The 13,379-nt window shown below is 37.8% G+C and overlaps 1 protein-coding gene across 4 annotated transcripts in view; it reads left to right on the plus strand.

Moving 5' to 3' along the window:
- Positions 1-13,379, plus strand: part of TENM2 (teneurin transmembrane protein 2) — a gene marked incomplete at both ends in the record, with an annotated part of 509,065 nt that overhangs the window by 44,421 nt on the left and 451,265 nt on the right. The window lies entirely within an intron of this gene.

Raw genomic sequence — 13,379 nt, forward strand, 5'->3', positions numbered from 1 at the left:
GCTAATTTCTAACAATCAGATTTAATTTTGTGTGGGTTTTCATGTTTTTGAAGTTGTAAAGAAATAAAATTAATCTGCTGTTTGCTTCCTGGTAAGTATTGGGAGTTTTAGAAAACAAACCTGTGCCTCAAACTGAGGCAGAGCGCTTCTGGTCAGGATAGTTTATTGATGTCATAGAAATGAGAAACAGTAATTTGGGACAAAACATCTGGACATTGTTTGATTCTCGAAGCAAACTGCATTGAGCCAGCTGGCCTTTCAAATGCTTAGAACACAGATTCGTGCTGTTCTTACGTATCAGCTCAAAACTTTAATCTGGGGAGTTTTCTGTGCTCACATATTTGTAAATTAAACTAAAAAGGAAATATACTAAAAATTGATTTGCAGGAATTTTCCCCCCATCCTGCAGGGTGACAAAGGTGCAAACTCAGCTTAGTTAAAATGTGAACGAAAGGGTTTGGTAGCTGCCATTCTGAAAAGGTGAAGAGGAATCTCCCCTATGTCACACACCCCCCCCGAGCAGCTACTCTGTCAGCTGGTACCGGCTAACGCAACCAGCTCTCTGCTATGCACGTTACTTGTGATAAAATTGAATTTGTTACATTTTGGGTGCCTCTCAGAAGTGGATTTTTTTCACATCTTTATTTTGGGCTCCTCCCTGTGCGTGCTGACAGTTGTCAATGAAGCCAGTGTGCCAGGCACTGGAAACACAAGCAACCGCTTGTCAGAGCAAACAAGGCACCGCTGGATTACTGGTTTTATATCGATAGGAAAAAGTTCAGAGAAGCACAATTGATTTTTGTTTGTAACAGTAGTAGTCTTTTGGTGATTTAAATTGGATCTTCAAGTAGTATCACCTCTCCATTGGCATAGCAGAATATGCTGTATGTGTGCTAATAGCGCATACAAGGAAGTTAGTATTTTAATAAGAATCAGTGACTGATTAGTTTATTTTTCCTTTTATTTTTTTCTTAATAATACTATTCACAAAATATATGACAACTTCTGTTGACTTCAGTATAGTTTTGATAAGGCTCCTGTGCATAATTTCAAAATAAAAGCTGACTAATGAAATTCTGCCATTATTAAACGATTTGGATTAGTTTCTGTAGCGTGGATTCAGTTCTCCATTTCAGTGGAAGCACTGTGCCACACCTTTTTCTCTGGGAAAATTTAGTCTCAGGACCTACTTTCATGCATGCTGTCGTGGGCTTTGATAACAGAATGAGTCTGTTTGCTTGCTTTTCGTTTTAATGCTTATTACAAGCAACTCGTTAAGTAAGTGGAAATATAGCACAGTGAATCCATTTTGAATGGGTGATTTTTCTAACAGTGATGTAAATAAGAGAAAAGAGGACATGAACAACCAGCACACAAGAAACAAGCCAATATGTGGAATCCATTTTTACTTAGGCTTTGTTGGTAAGGGTGCTGTGTGTATGGTTGGTTAAAAATAAAAAAAAAAAAATCATGCAAGTGTGAAGCAACTGTTACATACACAGAGGTGTTAACTTAGGAAAGTTTTTAGTCTTGCTCTCTCACAAATCCTGGTTAGCTCAAAAATCAATGCTTCTTCACATCACTGATTTTATGAAGTTTTGGGATGCATTATCATATAGATTGACAGTTGCCCCACTGGTTCAGCACCACAGTGTGGACACTTACAAAACCATCATTAATTTCTCACGCTTGTGCCCAGCGGTGGTTTCCTACATAATAAACACTATGTCCTTCAGAAGCAGATCAATAACCTGCTAGGTATTCATCTTGAAGAGGAAGTAACAAGAATCTATACTTCAAGAGAAATTCGCTGTCTGATATGGTTTCAGAATTGCAGGATACTAGCATAAAACAAGACATTTCTTGCTATGAGATTTTATCCATTTATGCCTAAGAAAATTAGAGGGAACTCATGATGCATAGACCACTGAATTTATTTAAAGTACCATCAACGCTTTTCCCCTGATGCAGTTCAACTGTTGTGTTACAAAACAGAAGCTTGACTCCAAAAGGTGATTATTTTTCTTAATATTGAGATTCTATCACAATTTATATTGGTTCACTTAAAAATCAGAAAACCCACAAAAACCACAACAAGCCATACCTCTCACATTTCTCATAATACTAAATCTATTTTGTCATTTTCAGTACAACTTTAAGTAGCACAGAGGCGGCTTAATTTTGAAAAATTGCAATAACAGTTTGATTTTATTCCTATTCAAATCCATTCACAAAGCTTCTGACCATTTTCTGCACTTCTAGATTTAATTTGATGTAATTTTATCATGAATTAGAAGTCTTTGAACCTTGAAACATTAGCAAGTTTGAAATACTTATAGAGAAATTGAAATAATAGAAACTCATTTGAATTTAATGTTTTACTTGGTATACTAAAATTCTTCCTAACAAAACACCTTATTAATGAACCAGTTTGAAAAGCAACATTTTTATATTCACAAATCGGATTAGGCTCTAAATGCTTATCATACCTCACAGCTTTTACTACTGTCTCAATCTGGCCATCTTTTCTGTAGACACGGCAGTGTGAATATGTAGCAGCTAATCCATCACCAAATTGTTATTCAGCATGGTGTATTGAGTTGTGAGATTTCAGTAAATGAATCTTTTTGTGATACATACAATTGTAAAAATTCAACTAGCAGTAGCTCACCTCTGATGCCATGTGCCAGCTTTGTAGAGGGAATTGCTTAGGAGGACTTGCAGGTACAGAGTATAGGGAATATACCACAGTGCCTGAAAGCTTGTACTTCCCTTTCCTTTTCTTAAATTCTATAACTGTTTATTCCAAAATACCTCAGAAAACTTTTCAAATGCAACGTTGGTCATCAGTTGTCATGTGTTCTTTCCTGAGCCCATAGTATTCCTATTTGCACAGTAAAGCTTAGGTTCTAGTTATGTTTAGGTGGAAAACTTGAAAATATTCTTCCAGGGTTTGTTTGGGTTTTTTTTTCTTCAAAGTAGAGTCTTTTTTTTTCTTCTTTTAAAGTTGAGTTGAAAATTATGTTATTCTCAAAAATATAAAACCCATTGTAAAATAACTTTCAATTAAAATACCTGATGTCAGCAGAATGATCAGATTAAGGAGGATTGATGTACAGAATGCTTTAACAGATCTGCAGTTTCTCTTCTCCTGGCTTCTGTGTTATTGAATGACCAGTTACAGGCTGCTAGGGAGGCAATTAAATTCAACACACATTACTTGGCTGAGAGTGAAAAGCTGAACAAACTGGTAATACAGAAGAGAAAACATAATCCTAGGCAGGGGTACTGAAAAGCAGGATGTAAATTCAGAACAGATCTCGGTAATATTTCTGAGTGCTGAAATGAACTGATAGACCCACAGAGAATCCACAAAGAGGGCTCTCAGTTGGATGTGAATTTAGATCTTGTTAATTCTCCTGTTTTAAAAGAGAAAACATTGGCAATGGTGAGTTTGGGTTTTTTTTTGGTAGAAGGATGTTACCTTGACACTTTTTGTATTAGTACTGCTATTGTATATAACGGATCATGTTCCTGGGAGATCGGGCTATACATAAATCTCATGATAAACTTTTTCTACTCTGATATTACAATATCAAACACTTGAGATGTTTCTGGTTTAGATTTGTGTCTCAGAAAAGAAAAAAAAAACAACCCAAAAAAACCCCAAACCAAACCTGTTATGAAAATGTCAGACCAAAAAAAATGATCAAGGAATGCTTGCATCTTACTAGTACTGATTTGGAATTAAGCAGCAAGGCAAGAATGAATGGGAAGAAGTAAAGCGATCTCAAACTTCAGCAAAACAAGGGAAATGGTTCAAGGTTGTACTGTAGTCACCCTTGTGCATGGGTTTTTTTTATGAAACCCCTAATAAAGCACTGATTTTGGTAGCTCTTTGTAAATAATGCCTATGAAAAGGAAATAATTTCAAATGTACAGAAGCATTTCTGTGTTGATAGTTCAGCTGTACCTTGCAAGGTGTGGAAAAGTGATGGATTATTGCAGTCAACCTGGAGAGTCGTGATGTTGAATTTGGTTGTGCCTTGAGTGTTCCCTTCCCCACTTCATCTCCTTTTCTTCCTGGAGATCTTCCCTACACCATGGGATCCGGCCTGTGTCCAGCATCAGGGGTGAGGGTTCAGGTCCCATGGGAAAGTCTTGTAGAGTGCTTGACAGATACTTTCCAGGTTCGATATCAGGTTCATATTTGCTGTGCTAGACATACTGGCGACAATGAATTCTAGTATCTTACCACATTACTTTGGTGGGCTTTATTGTTTGTAAACCAGACATCATGTGTGCATGTCATTTATTATTAAAAAATAAAGCCCAATGAACAAAGTAAAATGAAATTCAGAAAATTGTAAGGTAAAACATGAGAAACTATATTTGTGTGCTGTAATTCTGATTGAATCTTATGAAAAAAAGGAAAAAATATTTTTACTATGAAGTTTTCAGTGGTGTGGGTGTGATTTCATATAGTAATTTCTCAATGTAGATTTCTCAATTTCTCATATGTAAAGTAAATCTTAAACCCAAGCAAAAAAAAAAGCCCCATAATTCAAATCGACCTCATGTTTTGTTGTGGCTTCACGTTTATGAGCAGTATAGTCTGGGCTTTTCCTGGGATGTTGTTGAGTAACAGACTTAGTAGAAGAGATGATGTTGCATCAAAGGAGTTTACAAAGAGGCACCACACCATCAGTTGACAGCTGAGGACTTTATTTTCTTATTTGTACTCTCTTAATTTTGACATGTTGTTCTCAGTATTTTATTACTTTAATTTTTATTCAGCTTTAAATTTCACACTTCATAATTTGCAGGAAAGGTTATGGTGAAACTGTGATTCTACTCTTGAGAAAATTTCAGTTTTATGTGTATGCTAATGTGTCTGAGCAGTGAGACCACTTTGAAAGTCGAAGGTTTTAATGTTCCTGGTGGCAGAATTCTGTTTGGCTTAAAGTGAGAGATTAAGGTTGCTTCCTAAATATTCCCACTAAGAAATAGTCACTTCTGCCTATAGGAAATACTTGTTAAAATGGTGTGTTTGAAACAGTGGTGATATGGTTGGAGCAGATCTGTGTAGCCCTTAACTGGGTGGAGGGGATAATATTCCCTTATCATTTTGAGCTAGTATTTCTGTGTTCTGTGTGTAAGAAGCTGTAGACTTACTGTATGTTGTATCGTAGAGTGGTAATTTCAGTTGTTAGTACTGTCGGGGAACGATGTGCCCGTTTCCCTCCCAGATCAACCCAGGTAGCTTGGAAACGGCAGGAGGAACAGATATGAAAGAGAAGAGAGGAAGAGCTGCCACACTTGTATGATCTGTTCATAGCTGAGAAAGTGTCCAGATGGTTCTAAGGAAATTATGAGATTTAAATGAAATGTCATACACTCAGAAAATGAAATCGCATACGTCATACGTCAACTAGACTTCTTAAGAAGGAGTGTTAGGGAGGTTAGCTCGTGCATGGGCATACTTCATCTCTTCTTTAGGAAGGCTTGTAAAGTACTTTGTAAATGACAAATTTAGAAAGTCATTAAGCACAGTATCAAAGCTCGGTTGCTTAAGTGGATCCAATTTTGATGTGCTCTCAAAACCTGAGGGCACTTCTGATAGGAAGTGGTTTCCTAATGAGGGAATTGACTAGCAGGAATGACTTTTAAAGACTTAACTACACATCAACTACAATTTTGTCCAGGTAAATGGCTTATGCATTCAGTGCAGGGGGAGGCTAGAGGATGGGGTTAAGGACAAAAGATGGATATGTAGAACTGGTAAACTTTAAAGCCTTGTGGAAGACAAGAATATGAAATGACGGTATATAAAATCTTAAACATTTGCTACAATTTTAATATAACCCAATAACACTGTACTGTAGATTGGCAGGATGATGCAATGGAAGTAGTGCTAAGCATCTAGGTATATTGAAAGTGCTAAATAAATACTGTCTGGGAACCCAGTGTTTGGTGATGAGAGTAAGGATGCACATGTGGCAGGAGTGATGGTGGTGCTTGGGTGATCTGAAGGGCAAAAACACCCAAATCAAACATCTTGACAGACAGTTGCTTGTAACTGACATTCAGCAGTTTGCCAGCCCTTAGATTTTCCATTCAGTTAGGTGTTGAGCAGAGAGATGTACACCAGGATATCAGTCTTTATGCTCCAAGAGCTAGATGTATTTCTAGCCCTGCTGATTGTGGAAGAAATGGATGGAATGAGGGAGGAAGGGAGTGGAATTCTTACGCCATGGGTGTCTGTAAACCTCTTGACTATTCGTATCAGTCAGAGTTTTTGAAGTTTGTAAGTTGTCATTTCTCTGAGATGTCAGTGATTTGATACCTGTGCCAAGCTCTGGCTGCCAGGCCCTGACCATCGTGCTTTCTGTCCGTGTACTATACAAGGACTTGGCTGAAGCTGGGTCCCACTTTGTAGTCTGTGTTTAGAGTGACTTCTTTGGAATATATGAATGCCCCCTGCACAACTGTGTGAACCATGGCAGCCAGGAATTGACACCTGGGAAATGACATCCAGTAGTTTGCCAGGAAATGGAGGAAAACAGAAATGCAGGATGGAATTAGGGCTACCTGGGAAATACTGCTGAGGCCAGCTGTGATCTTACATTTTCCTGAATTCATAAGGAAACAGCTTTTGCATGCAGCTATATCTACATCATTGTGTGAAGGTCACAACATTTGAAAAGCTCTCAAAATAACCATGAGATTTTTCAATATTTTAATTATGAGCCTTTTCATCTACTAGAGAGGAACGATGAAACTCTGTTTAACAAGAACTCTATTACAGCACATCATTCAGTTTGTCAATTATTAGTTATAGTAAAGCAAACTTAGATGATATAGGTCACCTAGGTAAGGAAGCAGCGGCGCCTTTGTTCGAAGTATAACTGAGTTAGAATAATGCCTTTTTATACCTTTCTATAACAGAGATGTGTGTCTGATAAAGTTAATCCAGCTTGGTAATAAGTGCATTGTGAGTGGCTGATGAGCGATAAAGCCTCTGTGGGAAGCTTTGCCTGGGTGCGGCGTTTGACAGAACTTATCGTGCTGAAACAAAAGGCAGCATTTCCTTTCCGCGCTGCACGGAGACACGCAGCACGGGAACCAGGCGCTGCAGGCGGCTTCGCTCTTCCCTTGCAAAAGACTGAGATTCTACCAAAAGTCTCCTCTACGTTTGTCAAGCCAGATACTGGCACCTTTGCTCATGTAGCATATCCCACTCTTAATAATCTCCCTAATTACAAAGACTTGCATATTTCACTGATTAGTGGATAATTAGGTTGAGGTACATGCTGTTCTTTCTAGCCAACCCTTCCTTTATGGAGCTTTGCCTGAGTCTGCCCAGTGAGCTCTGTTTGATAGTGCAGTGAATGCACACTTGCCTTCCGTGCAGAACTACACATGTACGTGGCTATTTCAGTGTTATTACTGTATCTAAATAGTGACAACTTGAGAAGCTTTGTGTTTACACTCTGCACACTTCAAGTCATGTGGCAGCTTGTTGAAGACAATGTATTTGAATTGGTTGTTAAGGGGATGTTGAAATGTAACATCTGATTCAGGTAGAACAGAATTCATCTTCGGTTAGGAAACGCATAGGAAATGACAGTTTAGCTCTTCTAGTGCCAGAGTTTTAGTATGTATACATTAGAATAAACAAAATGTATTGAAAAATAAATAATCCTGTAATGAATGATTTTCATTATTACTCTCTTTTGTTAAAAAACTTTTATCTTTCCTTAGTTCTTAAGTAGTAAATGCTAAAGGTGCCCCATAAGTTCCATTCCTTACCTTAGAGGCGATATAATTCACGAGTCCAAGTTTTATGTTTTTACCCATAAAGGGTTTCTGTGACACAGCTTTTTTCAAAAGCTCCTGCAACAACTGGACTTCTTCTGTCAGAAAGGATAGGAGCAATCTGGAAATTAACTGTTTGCTTTACTTTTCATTTTATTATATCTCACGTGGATTAAATACAACTTTCTGCTTAATTTAAGCTTTTGCACATTCTATGTCAGTCTCCTTCCTTGACATTGATAAGGGTAATACTTTTATATATTCATTCAGTCTTTCTGTAGCATTTGAAATTGCTGACTCTCTGACATTCTTGCTTTAAGAAGCCATGAGGATGATTGGCAGTGCTTCAGAAAGGCTGAAGTTCTGCCTCTTGAATCAAGTGAAAGATTTCTTATGAGCAGCTGTTTGTCCACTTCCCAAACATTCGCCCGTTAAATCTTTGGCTCACAGACCTCTCATCAGTGTTCTTCTACATCTTGAAAGCTGTTGGTAGCACTACAGAGACCAGGCTGAAATCTTAACCACATGAACATGAAATACTATCTATGATAAAAATAGAGGACCACTTTTTCAATGTATAGCTTGTCTATCTGATGTTTAAAGAAGATCAGACTAGAACTCATTAAAGGAAGAGAAGGTGATACCGGAGAGATGTATTCTGAAGAACTTTCCTTCCTTCTCAGTGAAGCTGCCTGCTATGAAGGCTCTTAAAAATACCTGTCTACTTTTTATGACTTGCTGTAGGAATGCTTTCCCTGCAATAGGTGTAATGTTTTTCCAGGCTGAATAATTTATCTCATTATAGTGTGTTACTGTTTGTCACCAGAGGGTGCCATTGCTGTGATCTTCCACGTTCTTGTGCTAAAAACCACTGAGTTTTGGACGAGGTAGGCACTGCTTCTTTTCGGTACCTCTTCCTTTAGTTGTGTAAAGCCATGGCAAGAAAAAGTGGCCTTATGGAGAACAGTTTCCACAACTAGCAGCAGAGCAGTGTGTAGCTTCAATTATCCAGGTTCTATTGCTTTCAGGAAATTAAGCAGTGGTTGGCACAACGAAGTCCTAAGAAGGGACTGTCTCCTGGTTATCCACTTGGGTTTGCTATGTAACTACATTTAACTACCACCTCTTACACTGCAGTTTTTTACAAGCTCTGTATCATTCGTTTCTGACCAAGATCACCTGAAGTTTCTAAATACTTACTACTGCACAGCAGAACACTGGTGCCAGAAGAGGCAGCTTTATTTGTGCATGAAGCCACGAAAAGAGGTATAGTTACCATACAATAACTTGCTGATAAACTTTGTGCTGGCTTTTCAGGGCATCCACTTCAGGGACCCATTGCTAGAATTAAAAATGTGTAAGAACCCTGGGCTTGTGTCTGCTGTCTGTCCTATCTGTCCACCTTAATCCATGATTACACAGTGGTGATCCATCTGTGGTCAGGTGATTGGCTGTGAGGGAGAGATTTACACAAGCTGGGCTCAAAGACTGATTCATAGAGTATATCACACGCACAGCTTATTCAGTCTGAGTATATCAGACTGTATTTTGGATTCCATATGAACTCATGTTTATACCTTCTGTCCTCTGGGATTTTCTGTGTTTTCCCAAATACAAAATGCACCTATCCAGGTAAATTAAATAAAAATATGAACTTACTAGGCTTTTATTTTCTCATAGGCTAAGATGGAAGAGGAAATTTTTGTAGGGTTTTGTTTTTTACTTATTAATTACTGTGCTGGTATTATTGAGGGCCTTCAAATAACATCTCTGGGACAGATTTTACAGCTGAGCAGCAATTCAGTGGAGAGGATGGCTTTTTGATTTCTGAAGTTGTTATAAATATCTCAGAAGTTGCCGACTGTTGGAGTTGTTATGATGCTTTCCAGTGGCATGTTGCTGATACGGTGAGGAAGACCGTTGGGTTGATGAATTTGTATCTGCCAGGAAGTTCAAGACGCCAATGGAAACTGATACTTCCTTGCCATGTTTGCCCTATTGAAACTGAGATACCATCTTGTAAGAAGGCATAATATCATTCAATTATAACAACATGCCTGTAGGCAAGGCACAATATGTGAGCATCATTTGTTTGCTTAGAGCCATGACTGTCATTCAGCAATATTGAAAGGTAGCAGTTGGATCTTTTTCACGCAAATGGTTAAGGGACTTTTCTCAACATCAAATTAGCGTTCAAGAGTGAAAATACAGCTTCTGTTTCCTCAGATGCTGAGCTGTAAGAATGAGTAATCATGATTCCTGGGGAAAAATACTTTTTTCATAAAAAATCTTGAGTGGTACTAGATAAGAAATGGGTTTATCAATTTTCCATAGAACACTTCTGTTTACTAAATCTGAAATAAGATGAATTACAATGAAGTTACTCTTTCTAGTTTTCTTTCAAAAGAAGGGAATTATTTTGAAGGAGTCGTATGCTACTTTTGTATCTCCTACATAATGCTATAGCTTTAAGGTATATTACTTGGTGTGAATGAGGAGAAAACAAGGAAATGGATATAATTGCTTAACATAGTGGAATTTCTCTTTTGTAGCTTGCTTTTCTTTCTTTTTAAACACAAGGTCTCTAACAGTGGTGCTCAGAAATTGTTTCTGAACAGTTTTGTACAATGTCTAGAAAGAAGGTGTGTGGTGGGAAGGACTAGGTCAAGGCTAAGCCAGTGACATCCTGTACTGGCAAAAGACAAGTGGGATATAAGGTGCAAAAAAAAGAGGAGTCAGAGGAGGCTGGAGAGAAGTCATCAGATGTGGCTTTGGATGGCCAAGGAAACAGCACGTGTGTGCAAGGGAGTACTAATATGCCATCAAAAATGTTTTCACTGACCAAATGTGTATGTTGTTTTTCAAAAGCATGTTGTAGCAATACACAGAGTAAGTTTTGATGTCTTTTATCTGTATATAAATACTGATGTTCACCTTTATAACCTCTTCTACTATAGTAAGCCACCTGAGCTGTTGGCCTTGAAGGGTTAATATGTCAGTGAATGCCGTGAGGTTGCTAGCAATTGAATAGTTGTATTTGTGTTATGTGTTTGTGAAGGAGATAGAAATAGGGTTTTATTTTCTTTCTCATTTTTATGCGTTTCATGGTTATTTCTAAAGCTAACAATATATCTAAATATTCAGTTAGTTTCCTTCCTTTGTAGAGCTTTCTACATTTTCCTTTGTGGAGCTGTCTACATTTTCAGCATTAAATAGTGAAGTATTAAACCTTATCTGCCCAGTCCTGTCAATATATCCCTGGGTAGCTGCTCAAAGACTTCTTGAGTCTTGATCATCTAGTTTAATTTGCCAGTTCTAATTTTCTGGATAATTACTGCATACTTCAAGACCACTTCTATTATGACACTTAGGCAGTTTTTATTATTTGAGATAGTTTATTTCTTAACCTATAATTTGACTTCCCAAAGAGTATCTGAAGATGAGAACCCATATTCAGTTTAATCCTGAATTTTGGGATTGGATCACGCTCCTAGCCTGTCCTCCGTCTCAATCAGGACTCATTGTCCTCTCCCTTGTGGACTCTATATTTGTGGACTTAATGTCCTTACCCAGAAGTAAGGACATTTATACGTAATGGAGCGCTGTATCAGCGCTCATAGGTGACAGAATGTCTTCTAATATTTTCATGTGAATGTTTCTAATAATTTAAGAGCAGAATTTCTCCTGTGTTTTCAGACTTTTGAGTGGCTTGAATTAATTCATTTAATTTTACTTCTGTAGATATCATGACAGATGAAGGCAGCCTGATTACAATTATGATATTTTGGATGGCACTTTTTTGTAAGAGAAAAAGTTAAACAAGAAACCTATGATAAATGTTAGAAGACTGTCCCACAACCACAGCAGGCAGACATTAATAATCGGTATATTCTATCTTCTCCTCAGTCCAGCTGTTTTGCTGAAGTTCCTGAGAAAACCTTTGAGAGCAAACAGTACTGTAGCTCTTTAGCTTGCAGGCTGGAGTTGTGGGGGGAACGATTTGCAAATAATTCTGAGGACTTCACAGTCAGCATCGTTAATAGTTGTGCTTGGTAGGACAGGTAGCTGTACTTTTTCTGTGGCTTTGGTCAGTCCCCTGATAATATGTATTCACTTTTTATTTTAGGTATTTCATTTTCTACTGGTATTTTTCACCACAGATTTCTCATGTTATTTTCAGTCTCGGTAAAAATATTATGGTGTTTGCTAGTCTTTGCCTGAGAAACCATTTATTCTCCCTCCCTGCATTTTGAAAAAAATAGAATGTATTGCCTTGAGCTTAAGGCTTTAATGTGGTTCCTGATAATCTTCTAGTTTTGTTTGACACATGATGGCTTAAGAGCCCTCTTTAGAGAGCAGAATATTGCAGTACGAGTGTGCAGAGTGAGGGTTACTTTTCCTACCTCTGATGAATTCTTTGCATGGCTAAAAAAAAAGGAGGAACAGGTCAGCTTCCAGAAATAATGATCATCATAGAAAAACGATCGAAAGAAATCAATATGTTTCTCTTCTCTACTTTTGTCCCTCCTTATTTGAGTTTAGTTCACAAAGTAACTGCATGTTAGAAATGCTCCAAATCACTGCTGTGGTGACAAATTCTGACACACTTTCAAATATTGGTTTTATGTGATTTTCTTTTTGTTAGTCGTCTTGTGCCATATAGTACTGCAATAATACTACTGCTTTTCTTAGCATGAAAGAAACGGGGGTTTTTAACAAACAAAAACTTTTCAGACAATTTTAAACGTGATTTGAAGCTCCTGAAGTCTTACTTGAGCTCTGCTGTTATGTCTCAGAGGAGCAGAACATACATGGCAACTTCTCCAGAAAGATCCTCTCAAAAGAACGTATTAAAGATGAAATATAAGGATTTTTAGATCAAAAGGATAATGATTTTTTAAAATCTTTACTATGTGATAAATTAATCAGAAGGTATTATGAAGATGTACAAACTTGCACAAGGAGAGAGAAGAGGAAGTGGAGACTTTGAAATTAGTAAGGCACAGACCCAAAGGCACGTGTTCAGGAGTTCCTTATAAACCCACAGACGGGTACTGTGGCTCACGCACTTGTTAGAAACCTGAACTGGGTCAGGGTGTGTATGATGAGAGAAATCATTGATGTGATCACAAATACCTTGCTTTGTAAGGTATTTCATTATATTTGTGGAGATGCTGGAATGCTCTGACATAAAATAATCTGGAGCAATGCTGGGACTGTTCGGCAGCCCAGCGTCAGCCTTTGGAGTCACTCATGTCTTCCCACGCAGTATAAGCTGTACACCAAGCAGGGTGAAGGAAATGACATTTCTTCAAAGCAAAAAAAAAAGGTGTTTCTCAAAACTGAAAGTAATTAACTAGCATATATCTATGGACAGAAGGTGCATACTTCTGACAGGTTTAGCCAACAGACTTGACTCCGTAATTATGAAAAAATTCTGCTGTTTTATAAAAGCCCAATGGACTTTCATAGCAGTGAGACATATGTGTATCCAAAGGCAGATGCTGAACCAAGCCACCTAATGCTATGATAATTTCTGCTTCACATTCCTTCCGTGAGCA

The sequence above is a fragment of the Gallinula chloropus genome (assembly GCF_964237585.1).
Source record: "Gallinula chloropus genome assembly, chromosome: 10".
Classification (NCBI taxonomy): Eukaryota; Metazoa; Chordata; class Aves; order Gruiformes; family Rallidae; genus Gallinula; species Gallinula chloropus.